The sequence below is a fragment of the Pinus tabuliformis genome, chromosome 9 (genome assembly GCF_031772625.1).
Source record: "Pinus tabuliformis cultivar Carrire ecotype Pingquan chromosome 9, CPIR1, whole genome shotgun sequence".
NCBI classification, from domain to species: domain Eukaryota; kingdom Viridiplantae; phylum Streptophyta; class Pinopsida; order Pinales; family Pinaceae; genus Pinus; species Pinus tabuliformis.
In genome coordinates, this window is record NC_142307.1 from 772,943,290 (window position 1) to 772,962,860 (window position 19,571).

Below are 19,571 nucleotides of genomic sequence, written 5' to 3' on the forward strand. Positions count from 1 at the left end.
CGGCCCAAAATGTGATCTGCGCATGAGGTTTTCACCCGTTGGTGTCTTGTTGCGCAGCACATTCCACATGAGAAGTCTGGCTCATGGGGGGCTTTCAATTTCCAGATTTTTGACCACCATTCAAGGAGAGTTGGTGATTGACGATCCCGTATCAGGTGTTGATATCCTGTTTTTGGAGAGTATTTCCCATTCTCTGCTGGGGACCAGATTAATTCATCAGTTCCTTCTATTATGTGGACATGTGTTTCATTTAGAGCATGTATATATCCCACCCAGATATGATGCCAGGGTTCTGGTATGCCCAAGTGCCGAGTCGTGTACTAGACTTGTTCAAAAATGGAGCTGCTACCTCTGTCTGCAATCTGTCTAATCATTTTAATTTGCCTCTGATTTAAGAATAGTATAAGATCAGGAGGTAAGCGATGCATATTTCCCCCACCATACCATGGATCCAGACCTATGCGAGCCATGTTGCCTTCCTTGATTTTCCAGGAAAGTCCCTCTCGGATGTTGGGCATGGTATGGAGAATGGATTTCCAAACAATTGATATCCCAATTCGAGGCCGGGTTGGGTTACGGATCTATTCCATGAGGTGTTGAGGCTAGATATATTTATGATAAATAACCTTAGTCCAGAGATTCTGAATAGTGAGTAAGGACCATCCCATTTTAGCTGCAAGTGCTTGTGCAAAGGCATGGAGGTCTTTTAATCCCCACCCACCCCATTTTTTTGGTAGGGCGATTTGTTTCCATCCCACCCATGCATAGGGCTTGCCTTCTTTGTATCCATTCCAAAGGAACGATAACAGATCTGTTGGATGCGAGCATCCCTCTAAGGATCCATGCCAAAGTCATCCAATACACAGGTGTGGCTTCCAAAACAGGTTTTTTTAAGCACTAACCGGCCTGCTCTTGAAAGGAAGCGATGGTTCCAATTTTTTAGTCTTTTATCCACTTTTGTGATGAGCCAGATCCAATCTGTAATATGATAGCTGTGAGGTTTAAGCCGGAAGCCCAGGTATTTTAGCCCATCCTCCATAAGATGTTGTTGGAAAGGGAAAAGACTAGATCTTGTATAACTCAATCATGTGACATTCATTGTATATCATAAAGAAAATATATATATATATATATATATATATATATATATATATATATATATATATATATATTTGAAGGAAGGGTTGTCCTAATTACAATTACATGTATTTGGTTGTATAATAAACATGAATTTGTGATAGATGATTACCAATTAGGAGGACAATAGAGTCAATAAAGGTTATGATTAGGTGACATAAAGAAAAGTACAAATGAAAAGTGTGCTACTAATGTAAACATTCCAAAAGTATAACATATAGCCAAAGAACAAATATTAGAGTAAAATTATGCAAGTGAGAGTTACATATTTATGGACCATAAAGTAATATTGGTTCAAAACTATCATAAGAAACAATTTATTAAGGATAAGTCAATTCAGGAAGAATTGTATTCCTTGTGTGTAATTTCGAAACTCACAAGTTTGAACTTATAACATGTATGGACGTTCACATAGATGTAATCCAACTTATATATACGTATTAGAAAAAATTAACTGTAGTTGAGGTATATTACAAGTGGTATCAAAGATGTAGGTTATAGCATTGGGCCTTTTATGGGTCCTCGAAAAACTAAAATAGTTATTTTTAATTATGTCATGTTCAGAATTTTCAAAAGGACTGTGTTTGAAGTATGGCAGAAAAATTCAATGGGATCACCTAGAGGCAGAGAAGAACCAGATTCTAAATTAGGAATGATGGGTGGAGGAACTAGTAATGCGGAAAATCAAGAATTTAAGTTATTGCATGTAGTGTTTAACTTGAAGGCGGACTTAGAAGACATATAAAAAAACCAAAAAAGTTTGTCCAAAGCTAAAGAATAACTGGAAGAAATTAATGGTTATCTATTGAGGAAATTGGAAGAAGACAAATCCAATAGGAACATTAAAAAAACTCATAAGATGAGAGCTAGGAGCGAATCAACGAATACTATTGACTCTATAACTTCTAGGGGTCAAGGAGATGAGTCTTATAAATTTGATGAGAAATAAGAACAAAAATATGAAAGTATGATATGTAAAATATCATGGATATTCTACTAGATAGTTCGTCAAAACAGATCTAATGAAATTATATTTAAAATCTGAAATTATACACTATTATAGTGTTCTTAGATTTCTATATTTTGTAGATTTCACTATCAATAGTGCGTGCATGTGAATGAAAATTATGTAGAAAAAGGAGAATGAACAAATAAAATCTCTCACACACATTTGGCACAAGATATGCTCTAGGAAACCCTTTCGGGAGAAAAACCCAGCTGGAAGGTGAGGTCACTTCGCTCTCTTTCTCTGAATGGAAATAAAGCTATGAGTACAAACAAGTATACCCTATGGCCCATGGGCTACTACAATGCACAAATACTCTATGTGTTCTCTACCTCATCTCCCTCTTGGTTATTTTTTCTCAGCTATAGAACAATTGCACTTGAAAGAATGGAACCCCTTTTCTGCCTAGTGGCCCGCTTATAACATAGTTTGATAGCCTCCTAGTGGTTAGGTTTGACTACCTCAAATATTAAATAAAGTTACAATTTAGACTTTTCTAGAGTATTATACATAAAAATAATGTGGTTATCTCCCTTTTCATGAATAATGGGGCTAACATGGCATCCTCTCAAATTATGGTGGTGAAAATAGGAAGGTCATCGTCTGAGTGGCATAAATTTCGCATACAGAATTTGATTGACACAATTCTTGCATCGTTGGAAAGGTATTTGTGCATCGAATAACATGAAAAGGTGAAAAACTAAAGAATCAAATTTTTAGCCCCAAAAAACATCATTTGATGTCTCAAAACGCTCCTGGAAGGTTTCATACTATGTTTTTCAAAATTGGGTCTCGTCGGTAAAGATGGTCCCATGAGTTGATCCCTCCACTTTTCCACTCTGTAAGCATCAATATGGATGAAAATAAATATAATGATCCAATAGAGATCACACCTCCCCATTTTTGGAGGCTTTTGGTCCTCAAAATATTTTATAGAATGAGGTGATGAAATTTTTCCTCTACCTTCTCTCTGGTGTACCATTTAGTTTTTCCTAGAAGTTGTACTTTCAACCCAATCTACCAAAGTTCATGTTTCCCTTGTCTTGTAGTTCTGGAACTCTTCTACAAAATTGTATCGTCTGTCAACTATGCATGAGCATATGGCATCAAATCCTCCACAAAAGATAGGACTTATTCCTCTTCCTGATCTAGCATGGAAGGCTCATAAAGTTTCAAAATCTCTATATTCACAACTAATTAAATGTGCATATATGGTGGTAAGCTGAGTTGATAGGAATTACAAAAAACCTTTTCCAGTATCTCAAAGGGAGCATACCTTAGAGCCTTGATTTTATTACCAATCCCTTGTAGCCTCTCCTTTTTGAATTGTAGCCATACTTTGTCTTTGACCTTAAATGATTTCTCTGTTCTATGTTGATCATGTCTGGACTTATATTTCTTTGTGAAGTTTGTCATCTCTTGTACCTGTAGATGGATGTACCTGATCTCTCTATAAAAAAATTATCCCTCAAGGCATCTCCTGTAAGATATTCCCTCATTATTCCTTGTTGTCCATATGTAATGTCCAAAGGTAAAGGTGGAAAATACCCAAAACAAGTTTCAATTGGGGACTTTCATGTAGAAGTGTGGACTTCTCTATTGTAAGAATGATGTGTATATATCATATTTTCATCCAAATAGAAAATAACAAATGAATCTATAAAAGGGTGTAGTACATCATTCATTAATCTCATAAACATAGTTGGTGCATTACATAGGCCAAATGGCATGACTAACCACTCATAAAAACCTTTCTTATTTTTGAAGGTGGTATTCCATATATCTTCTTCTTTGACTCGAACCTGGTGATATCCAGACTCTAAGTCCAACTTAGTGAAGTACTTTGCTTAATGCAATTGATCCAATAGATCATCTATCCTGGGCAAGGGGTATCTATTCTTGAGTGTGATTTTTTTTATTTGGATATCAAATGTTTCACATTATGCCCAAATGAAATGAATAAAAAAATATAGCATTTCCCTCATAAATTATGATTGGAATTAGAAAAGAATGGACTATTTTCCTTGAGTGTAGTCTAGCTAATAAAGGAGATGGTGTTTTTGCAGTCAATTTTAACAAAGACTTATGAGAATCATAAGTTTGATTTGTTAGAATGTCTCAAGAATTTCCCTTAATCCATTTATATTTTCAAAAACCCATTTTAGAAAAACAAGAAATCACAATCTATTAGTTAATTAGACTGAACCTTTTTCCTTGAAACATATAATTTTGGTGATATTCACAAATTATAATAAAAAGTAGTAACAGTTGGGCTATGGTTATTTTCCTCAAAACTTATGATATTTATTGATATGTGTTTCAATAATAAAATGATGACTTACTTTCCTTGAAACATGATGGGTTATTTTCCCTGTAACTTATGGGTGTTTTTCGAAGATTACTCACCTTTACAGTTTGAATGAGAATATAGATTTTTGCTTCACACAAATTGAGGTCATTCAAATATGAAATTATTGTTATGCAACCAGCTCACAAAAAGATATATCAATGACTTAAAAATTATCCTCTTCAAGGGGGGAACCTCCTTTACATTACATAAATGAACAATTATTGGATGATACAAATGACAAGACCTCCTTTGTATATATAAAAGTCTAAGGGGTCACAATATAATCAGAGCCTACATAATAATAATAATATAAGGGCACAACAATAACAATAAGGGGGATACACTAGTATTATAGGGACCTAACAGGCCCCTCTCCTTCAAAAAGCTGGTATCCTCAATGCTTGAGTAGTTCTGGATGCTTTTATATAAAATTATCATCCTCCCATGTGGAATATTTAGTGGGTAATTTCTTCCACTTAATGAGATACTCTAAAATTGATTGATTCCGTAGTTGTCGAGTTCTTGCTTCGATGACTGCTTCAAGCTCAAATATGTTTTTCCCTTCTTCGTCAAGTTCTGGAAACACTGTTTGAATTGGAATCTTGTCACCTATAACATTCTTTAAGCATGAAACATGGAAAACTAGGTGTACTCAGGGAGATGTAGGCAGCTCCAATTTGTATTCCATAGTACCAATCTTTTGCAACACATTGTAAGGACCATAGTACTTGGGTGATAATTTATTATCCTTCTTAGCTTACTTGAGAGAAATTTGTCTGTATGGTTGTAGCTGTAAAAATACCCAGACACCTATATCAAAACTTCTTTCACTACGATGTTGATCTTCTTGTTATTTCATTCGATTATACGCCAGAGTGAGGTTATGCTTTAGGAGTTGGATAACTTATTGTTGATGCTTGATGTGATCTTCCATCGCTTGAACCTTAGAATTTTCTCTTAAAGATGATGTGATGGATGGTGGATGATATCCATAAATTTCCAGAAATGGTGTCATTTTTGCTTCACTATGGAAGGAAGTGTTATACCACCATTCATCTAGATGTAACCACTTGACACATTGTGTTTGTTTATTAGATACAAAGAAACGAGGATATCCTTCCAAACATTTGTTAACTATATCATTTTTCCCATCATATTAAGGATGATAAGATGAGCTATGAGCTAATTGAGTACCAAGACAAGAAAATAATTATGTCCAAAATTTTTCAATGAAAATGGGATCTCTGTCACTTACAATAATCTTTGGGTTTCCATGTAGATTTTGAATTGTTTCCATAAATGAGTTAGAAACTGTAATGGATTTAAAAAGATGACATAATTCACAAAAGTGTGCATACTTGGTAAGTCTATCAACTACCACCATGATGACACTCATTCCTTCAAACTTGGGTAAACCTATGATAAAATCCATTGGTACCTCCTCGCAACACTGACTTGGAATGGATAAAGGTTGTAATAGACCTGGGGTCTTAATTGTCTCGACTTTATTTTGTTGGAAAACCAAAAATTCTACCACAAACATCTGAATATTGTATTTAAGGTCATCCCAAAAAATCCTTCTTAACCCTATGGTAAGTTTTTAAAAATCTTGAGTGCCCTCCTAAGGGAGAATTGTGCAATTCCAAAAGAATATTTTGTTTGAGTTGGGAATTCTTACAAAGATATAAACAATCTGTGTACCATAATGAATCATTTTTTCCAGCAAAATGTATCATATGTACTGGGATCTTTCTGCAACTTTTGAATGAGTGACCACACATCTTCATCATTCTTCCATTCATCCCTTACTATGGTTATCCACTTAGGTTGGATAAGGAAATGGCACAAAGAAATGATTCCACATCCTCATCCTTTCTTGAGAGTGCATCTGCAACAACATTTTTCTTCCCTTTTTTGTAGATTATTTCAAAGTCATAACCCAACATCTTTGTCAACCATTTTTGTTGCTCTTTTGAAGATAATCTTTGTTCCAAAAATTATTTAAGATTATCATGATATTTTTTTACCTTGAAGTTTCCTTCCATTAGGTAAGGTTTCCATTGCTTTAGTGCATGTATTATTTCCAACATTTCTTTCTCATAAATAGGTTTTATACCTTCCTTTGATTAGACATCTTTCAAAAGTAATGGGTCTTCCTTGTTGCATTAAAACAACATCAATTCCATTTCCTAAAGCATCACATTCCATAATAAAAAATTGTGAAGTTTGGCGTAGCTAAGACTGGTGCTTGGCACATTGCCTCTTAAAGATGTTCAAAGGTATTTGTTTCTTTTAGAGTCCAGGAAAATGCATCTTTCTTCAGTAATGATGTTATAGGTTCCGCTATTCTCCCATAATTCCTAACAAACTTGTGATAATACCCCGTCAACTCGAGAAATCCTCGAAGATGGTTTATAGTTGTGGGGATTTTCCATTCCTTAATGGATTTAATTTTTTTAGGGTCTACCTTAACACCCTCATGAGAGACAATATGACCCAAATATTCCACCTCTTGCACTCCAAAGAAATATTTGGTGGTTTTTGCATATAATTTTTTCTCCTCCAATAGTTTGAGCACCCTATAAACATGTTGAACATGATCCTTCCAAGACTTGTTGTATATTAGTATATCATCAAACCTTGAAATGTGGAAGGTGCATTAGTAAGGCCAAAAGGCATGACCAAAAAATCATAATGACATTCATGAGTTCTGATGTTGTTTTCATAATGTCTTCAGTCTTCATTCTAATTTTATGATATCTTGAACAAAGATCCAACCTGGTGAAGTAAATTTCTCCATGTCATTCATCCAACAATTCACCAATGACAGGAATGGGAAATTTATCTTTAATAGTGAGTTTGTTGAGATCCTTATAATCTGGACACATACACCATGATCCATACTTCTTGTGCAACAATAATACTGGAGCATAGAAACAACTTTGACCGGGTTGAATTATACTAGCCTGTAGCATTTCTGCAACCATATGTTCAATTTCACTCTTTTGGGCGTAAGGATATCTGTAAAGCCTGATGTTTGGAGGAACACTTCTTGGAATCAAGTGAATAGCATGATCATGATCATGAATAGGTGGGAGGCCTTTGGGAGTCTCAAACACCTTGGAATGATTATGTTAGAGCCTAGATTTGTCTCAGGCTGAAAAGACAAGGTTCTAGGTCCACATCAAACCATGCTCAGCCTCGTAGCTAGCCCTACGAGGACAGGAGAGGGCTCTCTCCGGGTCAATCTTGGCAAAAGGTAAACGATGAGGCTCGAGATGACTAAATTTGCAGTTGATCTTAGGCTAGGTATGAAATACAAGGAGTTTGAGGTTGATTTTTTGAGGTTTTTGTTCAATCAAAGGAAAAGGCAATTTTGGGTGCGGGGATGAGACACAATTTTTGCAGAGGTCTACTTGGGGCAAGGTAGGAGATTGTCTTGATGCTTTTAAAGAGAATGAATGTCTAGATCTGACTGGTGAGAAGCTAAGGAGAGCAAGAAGCTTTCAAGGATTCTCCTTAAACAGATGAAAACATGAAAAATCAAACAAATTTAAAGGCAAAGCATGAGAAACTATGGATTCTACCTTAACACTTCATTTGTTCAATTGGAGAAGATGAGAGAAGGAAAATGATACACATAACAACTTACAATTACTGAAAGAAGCACACCATCAACACATAAAGCCACAAGGATCCCAAACAGTGCTGCAAAACCCTGGTCTTTCCTTTGCCAAAAATGCAGAAGTGAATGTACAATAGAGTGTCAAGCTTTTCCCAAGAGTCCAACCATGAAAATGACTTAGAAATTGCATAAAATAGGCAAGCCAACCTCTTCCCTTACCTCTAGGGGTCGATCTCATCATTCTAGGAGCTGTTTCAACCAATTCTAAACAAAGCACTACAATCTAGGCAGTCAAAACAACTTGCCTCTATAAGGTAGGAAACTGATTCATTCATTAAATTTTCACTCTTTGGAGAATGAATCTTCTAGAACAAGTAACTAAGTGTCAAAATTACATCTTGTTCAATAAATTACATCAAGAGAAGTCAAAAATTACATCACAAATCAAAACTAGTCAAACTGGCTGAATTTCTGAGGTGAAAGATGAAAAATTGGGCAAAAAATCGATATGCTCCGCGTTGATTTCTATATGCGCCGCGCTACTTTGCTGCTGATTTTGAGGCACTTTATGAAGTCCAAATTGAGCTGAGGTTGGCTTGTTGGAAAGCCATGCATGTCTACTTTCCAACCCAAGTGGAATTTTCCAATTTGGTGTCCATTTGCCCCTCCAAAAGTGCATTGTCTCAAGACTGCTTCATGTGTGTCAAAATAGGGGCAGTGAGGTCATTTTTTGCATGTTTTTTGACATTTTGAGGACCCATAACTCACCAAAATTTCTTGTCCAAGTACCAAAATTCATGATTTTTCATGAAAAATCCAAAATTAAAATCCATTTGTGATTTGGAGCTCCCAATCCTAAGTGCCGCACGCACAGGGAGAAGGCGCGGCGCACAGGGAGATGGTGCGGTGCATATAGCCTGTAAATAGCGTTTTTTGCAGGAGACTTTTGGAGCCATTCCCGGTGTCCAAATTGGGTTCAGGATAGCTTTTTGGAAAGGTCTTTGAGTCTACTTTCCAACTCAACTATAATTTTTCAATTTGGAGTTCATTTGCCCTATCAAAAGTCAAATCTCCCAAGACTGGTCAAAATGTGCCAAATGAGGCTGCCTCAAGGCAGAGTGCTGTTGCAGTCAACTTTGAATTCCTTCCTCAACTCCAAATTGAGTTCATGATAGCTAATTGGAAAGCTATTTGTGTCTAGTTATCATTTGACTCCTCAAGCAAGTCATTTGGCCAACCAAGCTGGGAGAAATTTTGATTTTCCCAAGGTCACTTCAGAGGTGCATTCAATTCTCCTGAGGCAACGGTATTTTTGACATTTCTCTAAAAACATGACACCTGTGTAAAAAGTGAAGGAGGTTTTTCTTCCTTGGCCTGTTCTGGACAAAAAAATTCTCTCATTTTTTGAAAATTCATCTTTTATTGCTCATAAACATCATTTTAGTAAAACCTACCCCGATGTGCGGAACAAGAGATCTGTCGAAATGAAGTGAAATGAAGGGGATAGGGAGCTTCTAAATTCTTGAGGAAATTTTTGGAAGTAGGGAGAGATGTTAGAAAGTAGAGGAAAGTGGAATATCAGATATTGAGTGAGGGGAAGGGGTCCAAAAGGGCAAAACACAGGCCCAACCTAGAAAATTGCCAAGTTGTAGCAAGAAACTAGGGTTTGTGCGAAAATGAGGAATTTGGGGGATCTCAGTGATGGGAAGTGTTTAATAAGGTACATGAAGGATAGGGGAAGGTGTATGAACATCTGGATACAAGTTTTGCTAATGATTTGACCATTCAAGAGAAATTGCCTTCAAAACCCTAGGAAAGGGAAATGAACCTTACCTAGGCGCAACTGAAGCATGAACAAGGTGTAAAATGACCGAATGGAACCTAACATGATAAAGACAACCCTTTGAATGATGGTACACTCAGCTAAATAGTGACATAGACTGACATTTGGGCAACTTTGAAAGGAGTGAAAGCAAACCCTAGACCTAATGCCTAGTGACCAAATTTTGCTTGAAGACTCACTAAAATGACAAAATTTGACCTTGACACTCTGAGACCACTTTGTAAGAGCATATTTGATCACTGGAGGAAGGCTGGAAAGACTGACACTAACATTGGCTCCAATGGGGATGGTAGCTCCTTGGAGGTGCCAAGAACGGCAGATCTTTGGGAGAGCAGACAGTGCCTTCGTCCATTGGGCAATGGAGTCAAAAACTCAAACTAAAATGCATGACTGAAAACTGATGACTCGACGACACAAATTGACTCTCACTCAACTAAAAACTGACTCAATACTTAAACACAACCGACAAACTGAAAATGATGCTCAAAGTGGAGCTTATGCATCAAAACCTACTCTAACAGTTTCATTCATCACCTGATCAAGTGAAATGAAACAACCAATGCAGCCAAGTAAGTATCCCGTTTGATGTTCGAATTCTCCGCAAGTGCTCACTTATGAACAACAAGAGAGAACTACTGAAAGGCAACTCCCATGACAACTTAGAAACAGATCCGTTGAATGATATGGATTCTCTATCCGCCTCCAAAAACACTGCATAAGGATCTTGAAATTCAAGCACACTGGAACTTAGCTCATCCAATGGATTACTTCTCTTTTCCTCATACCATGAATTCAAACTTTGATATGAGCCTTGTGACGAGACCTCTGCTAAAAATGACAAAGAAACCGGCTGCCGAATCATGTTTGTATCAATACACATTTCAAGCTTACATATAGTTAATGGAGAAATACTTTGACTGCAAACTTCATCAAAAACATCAGCTATTGGATCATGAGAAACTGGAAAAGACTACTGCAACCCATTTCCTATTGGTTCCAATGTGATTACATGATTTCCTACATGCTGCTCGTTCTTTACTGAAGATGTACTATGCAATTTTCCCTTTAAAAACTGAAATGATTCGAAACAAAAAGGTAGGGAATCTTCTTGTATCATTTGATCATATGTGCCAACTTCCATGTCTTCATCTGCAACCTGACAATCAAAGGCATTCGGGGGCTGCAAAGCTAAATATGAGAAGTCTTGAACAAGGTTTTCATTGCTCTCAAGATGGTCCAAATCAAGAATTGTTGACAGATGATTTCTGATTGCATGGAAATTGGCTCTGATGAACTGACATGAATCAAAGCAAAAGGGTAAAGATCCTTCACTTACTTCCCAATTTTCTGCACTTTCCTCATCAATGTCATAGCTGATATGCATCAGCTGAACATTGTATTCGAGCTACTGAAAATGAACTTCCTCCACCCACAAACTAGCTATTGGTTCGTCTGCAATAGTAGCTTCTGTTTGGAGAACATAATCATCATTATACTGATCAAACTGAGGCAAATCATTAGTATAAAAGACATCATCAAGCATACATGTCATATCAACAAATCTCTCTTCTCCAAGATGATTAATAAGACAATCATCATCAGATCTATAACAATTGGCATCAGAAATAAAAAAATTTGGAGCAGCAACTTGTTCTTCTTCAATCAGCGAGCCATGGGCTTGAACATCATAATCATTCCTTGCGGTGATCCTTTGCATCATATCTTCCACTGCACTTACCAAAATGTCAAGCTTTACCTCTAGAGATGTCGATTTTTCCGGATCTATGTTTTTCATCTCTTCTTCCTTCATCCTTGCCCTTCGGATCAGCAGATGAGCCTCTACATTTACTGCACTATTTTACATCTCGTGAAGTGTTGCAATATCCCTTTCTCTCAGTTGAAACTCCATCTCCGGATCAAAGGCACCCGAATAGTGCAAGAGATCAGATCTAGGAGTAGGCCTTATCTCAACTGGCATTGAATAATAAACTTGATTAAATCTGGCTGAAAACTGTTGTACTGTCTCCCCTGGTAGTCTTTTCAGCTATTTATACTCTTCTACAATCAAGAAAAGGTTCTGCCCGATCATCCACCTGTCGAGAAAAACTTTGATGAACTGCTGGAAATCTGAGATGCTTGCATCAGGCAGGGTTTTGAACCAACTCTTGACTTTTCCTTGCAAAGAAAGAGAAAAAAACCTTATACTGACATCTTCTTCATCAACTTCAAAAAGATCTAGAAAATTCTCAACATTATGCACATGTTGCTCAGCATTGACATTATTACATTCACCGTCAAACCTCGGCAAGTATAGATCATAGTTTTTGGGGAAAGTATGGAGAACAAAAGGTAAAACAAGAGGTTTATACCGATCTGGAATTTTACAAGGTGTAGGGGTATGTACAGTAGGTATAGAATCAGTCTTGGTCTCTTGAGGCTCATCAATTTGAAGATGGTCATCACAAGATTTAGAAGAAAGGTCTTGATCAAGCTCAAAGATATGCAAATCTTTGGTATTCAAAATCTTCAAAGGGAAAGAATCAACTGCAGGCCGAGGATCTCTTCTCAAATATATATACTTTGCAAGAGATTCTTGACATTCTCGGGAAAAGAGAAGAAATAATATATAACAAAGAACAAAAGTTCTTGGATGACATTCCAACTTGACTACCTGATCTATCCATATTGTCCTTTCATGTTTTTGCTGGTCAGGATCATCCTCCAGTGGAGTCTTTGGATCTGATCTCGAAAATGATTTAGAGTCGCCAGGTGAATGATTTCAGCCTTGCCAGTGTCTGATCGTTGTCCACCATCAACAATCAGATCTGAACTTGATACATGTACTGGGGTAATTAACAAGCTAAATGTCACATTTACAAGCTAGACCGGAGATTTATTGAAGCAACGTTTATCTACTTCCGCTAATGCAAAGCAAAACCGTTTCGAAGGCTACCTGACATAACTTCAGGCTCTGTCTGTAGCTATAAAACAAATGACATCAACAAGCAAACCATTTGTTCTCCCCAGTATGGTCGCCACTATGTTAGAGCCTAGATTTGTCTCAGGCTGAAAAGACAAGGTTCTAGGTCCACATCAAACCACGCTCAGCCTTGTAGCTAGCCCTGATGACAGGAGAGGGCTCTCTCCGAGTTAATCTCGGCAAAAGGTAAATGATGAGGCTCGAGATGACTAAATTTGCAGTTGATCTTAGGCTAGGTATGAAATACAAGGAGTTTGAGGTTGATTTTTTGAGGTTTTTGTTCAATCAAAGGAAAAGGCAATTTTGGGTGCGGGGATGAGACACAGTTTTTACAGAGGTCTACTTGGGGCAAGGTAGGCGATTGTCTTGATACTTTTAAAGAGAATGAATGGCTAGATCTGACTGGTGAGAAGCTAAGGAGAGCAAGAAGCTTTCAAGGATTCTCCTTAAACAGATGAAAACATGAAAAATCAAACAAATTTAAAGGCAGAGCATGAGAAACTATGGATTCTACGTTAACACTTCATTTGTTCAATTGCAGAATATGAGAGAAGGAAAATGATACACATAACAACTTACAATTACTGAAAGAAGCACACCATCAACACATAAAGCCACAAGGATCCCAAACAGTGCTGCAAAACCCTGGTCTTTCCTTTGCCAAAAATGCAGAAGTGAATGTACAATAGAGTGTCAAGCTTTTCCCAAGAGTCCAACCATGAAAATGACTTAGAAATTACATAATATAGGCAAGCCAACCTCTTCCCTTGCCTCTAGGGGTCAAGCTCATCATTCTAGGAGTTGTTTCAACCAATTCTAAACAAAGCACTACAATCTAGGCAGTCAAAACAACTTGCCTCTATAAGGTAGGAAACTGATTCATTCATTAAATTTTCACTCTTTGGTGAATGAATCTTCTAGAACAAGTAACTAAGTGTCAAAATTACATCATGTTCAATCAATTACATCAAGAGAAGTCAAAAATTACATCACAAATCAAAACTAGTCAAACTGGCCGAATTTCTGAGCTGAAAGATGAAAAATTGGGCAAAAAATCTATATGCGTCGCGCTGATTTCTATATGCGTCGCGCTACTTTTCTGCTGATTTTGAGGCACTTTCTGAAGTCCAAATTGAGCTTTGGTTGGCTTGTTGGAAATCCCTGCATGTTTAATTTCCAACCCAAGTGGAATTTTCCTATTTGGTTTCCATTTTCCCCTCCAAAAGTGCATTGTCTCAAGATTGCTTCATGTGTGTCAAAATAGGGGCAGTGAGGTCATTTTTTGCATGTTTTTTGACATTTTGGGGACCCATAACTTACCCAAATTTCTTGTCCAAGTACCAAAATTCATGATTTTGCATGACAAATCCAAAACTGCAAGCCATTTTTGATCTAGAGCTCCCAATCCTAAGTTCCACACAAGGTGTGCGGCGCACAGGGAGAAGGCGCGGCGCACAGGGAGATGGCGCGGCACATATAGCCTGTAAATAGCGTTTTTTACAGGAGACTTTTGGAGGCCTTCCCGATGTTCCAATTGGGTTCAGGATAGCTCGTTGGAAAGGGCTTTGAGTCTACTTTCCAACCCAACTGGAATTGTTCAATTTGGAGTTAATTTGCCCTATCAAAAGTCAAATCTCCCAAGACTAGTAAAAATGTGCCAAATGAGGCTGCCTCAAGGCAGAGTGCTGTTGCAGTCAACTTTTGAATACCTTCTTCAACTCCAAATTGAGCTCATCATAGCTCATTAGAAATCTATTTGTGTCTAGTTATCATTTGACTCCTCAAGCAAGTCATTTGGCCAACCAAGCTGGGAGAAAATTTGATTTTCCCAAGGTCACTTCAGAGGTGCATTCAGTTCTCCTGAGGCAATGGTATTTTTGGCATTTCTCTAAAACCATGACACCTGTGTAAAATGTGAAAGAGGTTTTTCTTTCTTGGCCAATTTTGGACAAAAACCTCTCTCAGTGTTTCAAAATTCATCTTTTATTGCTCATAAACATCATTTTAGTAACACCCACCCCGATGTGCGGAACAAGAGATCTGTCGAAATGAAGCGAAATGAAGGGGATAGGGAGCTTCTAAATTCTTGAGGAAATTTTTGGAAGTAGGGAGAGATGTTAGGAAGCAGGGGAAAGTGGAATCTCAGAGATTGAGTGAGGGGAAGGGGTCCAAAAGGGAAAAACACAGGCCTAACCTAGAAAATTGCCAGGTTGTAGCAAGAAACTAGGGTTTGTGCGAAAATGAGGAATTTGGGGGATCTCAGTGATGGGAAGTGTTTAATAAGGTACATGAAGGATAGGGGAAGGTGTATGAACATCTGGATACAAGTTTTGCTAATGATTTGACCATTCAAGAGAAATTGCCTTCAAAAACCTAGGAAAGGGAAATGAACCTTGCCTAGGTGCAACTGAAACATGAACAAGGTGTAAAATGACCCAATGGAACCTGAAATGATAAAGAAAACCCTTTGAATGATGATACACTCAGCTGAATAGTGACATATACTGACATTTGGGCAACTTTGAAAGGAGTGAAAGCAAACCCTAGACCTAATGCCTAGTGACCAAATTTTGCTTGAAGACTCACTAAAATGAAAAAATTTGACCTTGACACTCTGAGACCACTTTGTAAGAGAATATTTGATCACTAGAGGAAGGCTGGAAAGGCTGACACTAACAAATTATATAAGACTTTTTGGAGATCTGGATAAATAGATGATTTCGATGTTTGAACCTCTAGTGAGCATAATTGTGAAATTACACCTCGTTGTTCTTTCTTCGTAAGCTTTTTCATGCCATTAGATTTGATTATATTTCCTAGTTTCCTTGCAATACCCCTTAATTCAACTTCCTTTCCTTCTGTTAGGGCCTAGATTTGTCTCAAGCTGAAAAGACAAGGTTCTAGGTCCACATCAAACCACGCTCAGCCTCGTAGCTAGCCCTACGAGGACAGGAGAGGGCTCTCTCCGGGTCAATCTCAGCAAAAGGTAATCTATGAGGCTCGAGATGACTAAATTTTCAACTGATCTTAGGCTAGGTATTAAGTGCAGGGATTTGATTTGGTTTTTGATGGTTTTTGTTGAAAAAATGGGAAAGGCAAATTTCGGCTCGGGGATGAGGCACAGTTTCTGTAGAGGTCTGATTGGGGCAAGGAAGGCAATCACTTTGATGCTTTAAAGCAGGTGAGATGGGTAGATCTGAGAGGTGAGGAGCTAAGGAGAGCAAGAGAGAGTCAAGGATTCTCCTTAAACTGAAGAAAACATGAAAATTTAAATAAATTCAAAGGCAGATCATAGCAGTTATGGATTCTACCTTAATCACTCATTTGTTCAAATTCAGAAGAAGAAGCATGAAAATGATACGCATGACACTAGATAAACTTACAATTACTCATGGAAGCACACCATCAAAACATAAAGCCACATGGATCTCAAACAGTGCTGCAAAACCCTGGTCTTTCCTTTGCCAAAAATGCAGAGATACAATGCACAATAGAGTTCCAAAGTTTTCCCAAGAGTCCATCCCTGAAAATGACTTGGAAATTACATAATATAGGCAGTCCAACCTCTTCCCTTGCCTCTAGGGGTCGAGCTCATCATTCTAGGAGTTGTTTCAACCAATTTTAAACAAAGCACTAAAATCTAGGCAGTCAAAATAACTTGCCTCTATAAGGTAGGAAACTGATTCATTCATTAAATTTTCACTCTTTGGTGAATGAATCTTCTAGAACAAGTAACTAAGTGTCAAAATTACATCATTTTCACTCAATTACATCAAGATAAGTCAAAAATTACATCACAAAGCAAAACTAGTCAAACTGGCCGAATTTCTGAGCTGGAAGATGAAAAATTGGGCAAAAAACCTCTGTGTGCCGCGCCAATTTCTATATGCACCACGCTACTTTGGTGCTGATTTTGAGGCACTTGCTGAAGTCCAAATTGAGCTCAAGTGTACTTGTTGGAAAGCCCTGCCTGTCTACTTTCCAACCCAAGTGGAATTTCTGAATTTGGTGCCCATTTGCCCCTCCAAAACCTCAATCTCCCAAGACTGCTTCCTGTGTGTGAAATTAGGGGTAGAGAGGTCATTTTTAGGGTGTTTTTGACCTCTTGGGGACCCAAAACTTACCCAAACTTCTTGTCCATGCATCAGCAGGCATGATTTTTCATGCTGAATCCAATAATGCAAACCATTTGTGATTTGGAGCTCCCAATCCTAAGCGCCGCGCCACAGGGAGAAAAAACCTATGTTGTGCCCAAAATTTGTCATGTGTACTGTGCTTGGACTGCCCTTTGATGATTGTATGAAACTAGGTGTTGTTGTGAGATCTGCCACCAAGGAGAACAATGCAAAAAGGGAGTGTTAGGAAGGGGAATAATATGATGGGGATAGGGGTTATGGGGGGGAATTTTGTTTAGGAACATGTAGGAGGGTTTGGGGATTTTATAGGGTAGGGTTTAGGAGTTTTGGGATTTGAGTGCAATGTTGGATTGATGAGCTTGATGGGGGGGGTAGGAAATGAGGAAACAAAAGAGAAATGGGGAAAGGGGAGAATCCTTGGCGACCAATCAATAAGTCAAGACCCCACAGCAAATTTCCTTTGAATGTATTTTAAAGGGAGGATTTAGATTTTGTTTCAAATGCTACCACCCATAAACCACTCACACTTATCACCAAATTCAAACCAACAACAAGAATGAGGGCCTACCTGGTGAATTCATGCAAGGTATGGGTGAATTGGTGAAATTCCAAGCAAGTTTCAGGCTTGAGGCTATATGCGCTGCGCTCAAAACCCAGTGTGCCGCGCTCTTTATATGCGCCGCGCCCGTTATAAATTACACTAGGTGAAAACTCCCAATGCACCGCACGCTCTATGTGGGTCGCGCCACCTGCTATATGCGTCGTGCCGCCTCCAAGTCACACAATCAGCCTCTTCCACTCACTGTTTTGCTCTTGCACTTTCGAAACACAATTTCTCCCTTGGATTATGAAAGACACTTGTTGCAAAGGGATAAATAGTTTTGAAATATCTTGACAAGAGATGGTTTAAAGTTTTACTTCTTCCTTCATAATGTTTTTGACTATGGCACTTTGTCATTTAATGAAACTCTGTCTTTTGGCTTTCTCATTGATTTTCTAGACTCAAAATGATGAAATTGGTTGATTTTTTGCAGGGATATAGGCATTGATGTTTGGCAAAGGAGACCAGGGCTGCGCCTAGAGAATTCAAGAACTGAAAATTTTGAAAAATTATTACAAAAAACGAAATGTCGACTTATCTTCAAAACAGAGTTTTGATAAGAAATCATAATCCATCCATATGACGATAAGAATCTCTTGAGATAATAACTTATCAAGGACCTCCCTCTAGCCTACTAGCTTTATTAGACTTTGTTGAAGACCAAATTCACTGACCCTAGACCTAATGACTAAAATGACTGTTAAGACCTAAAAACTGCAACAAGACTGCAAATGACTCTTAAAATTCGATTTTGATGGACAGACCTGAGCCAGCAGTGCGAAACATGAGGGGGATGAATGACAAAAGCCCTTCCGTCAGATTTATGGCATGCTCCTAACGAAATGCAACTGATCGAGCGGGATGGGAACACCTAAACATGAAATGAAAAAAGAGTTTTGATCTCTGATGGAGGGATGACCAGACTGACTCTAACATTGGCTCCAATGGGGATGGTAGCTCCTTGGAGGTGCCAAGAATGGCAGATCTTTGGGAGAGCAGATAGTTCCTTCATCCATTGGGCAATGGAATCCATTATTTCGGCAAACAAAACAAGACTTTGACTCATTTATTTAACTGAAATCTGACTCAAGCCGACACAAACTAACTCTCACTCAACTAAAAACTGACTTGATACTTAAACACAACCGACAAACTGGAAAATATGCCCAAAATGGAGCTTATTCATCAAACCCTACTCTAACAGTTTCATTCATCACCTGATCAAGTGAAATGAAACAACCAATGCAACCAAGTAAGTATTATGTCTGCTGTTTGAATTCTCTGCAAGTGCTCGCTTATGAACAACAAGAGAGAACTACTAAAAGGAAACTCCCATGACAACTTGGAAATAGATCTGTTGAATGCTATGGATTCTCTATCCGCCTCCAAAAACATTGCATAAGGATCTTGAAATTCATGCACACTGGGACTTAGCTCATCCAATGGATTACTTCTCTTCTCTTCATACCATGAATGCAAACTTTGATATGAGCTTTGTAACGAGACTCCTGCTGAAAATGACAAAGAAACCAGTTGTCGGGTCAAGTTTATATCAGTACATGTTTCAGGCTCACATGTAGTCAATGGATAAGGACTTTGACTGCAAACCTCATCCAAAATATCAGCTAGTGGATCATGTAAAACTTGAAAAGGCTGCTGCAACCCATTTTATATTGGTTCTAATTTGATTACATGATTGCCTACATGCTCCTCATTCTTTACCGAAGATGTACTATGCAATTTTCCCTTCAAAAACTGAAATGATTCAAAACAAAATGGTATGGAATCATCTTGTATCATCTGAGCATATGTTCCAGCTTCCAATTCTTTATTTGCAACTTGACAAGCAATGGTTTTCAGGGATTGCAAAGCTGAATATGAGAAGTCTTGAAC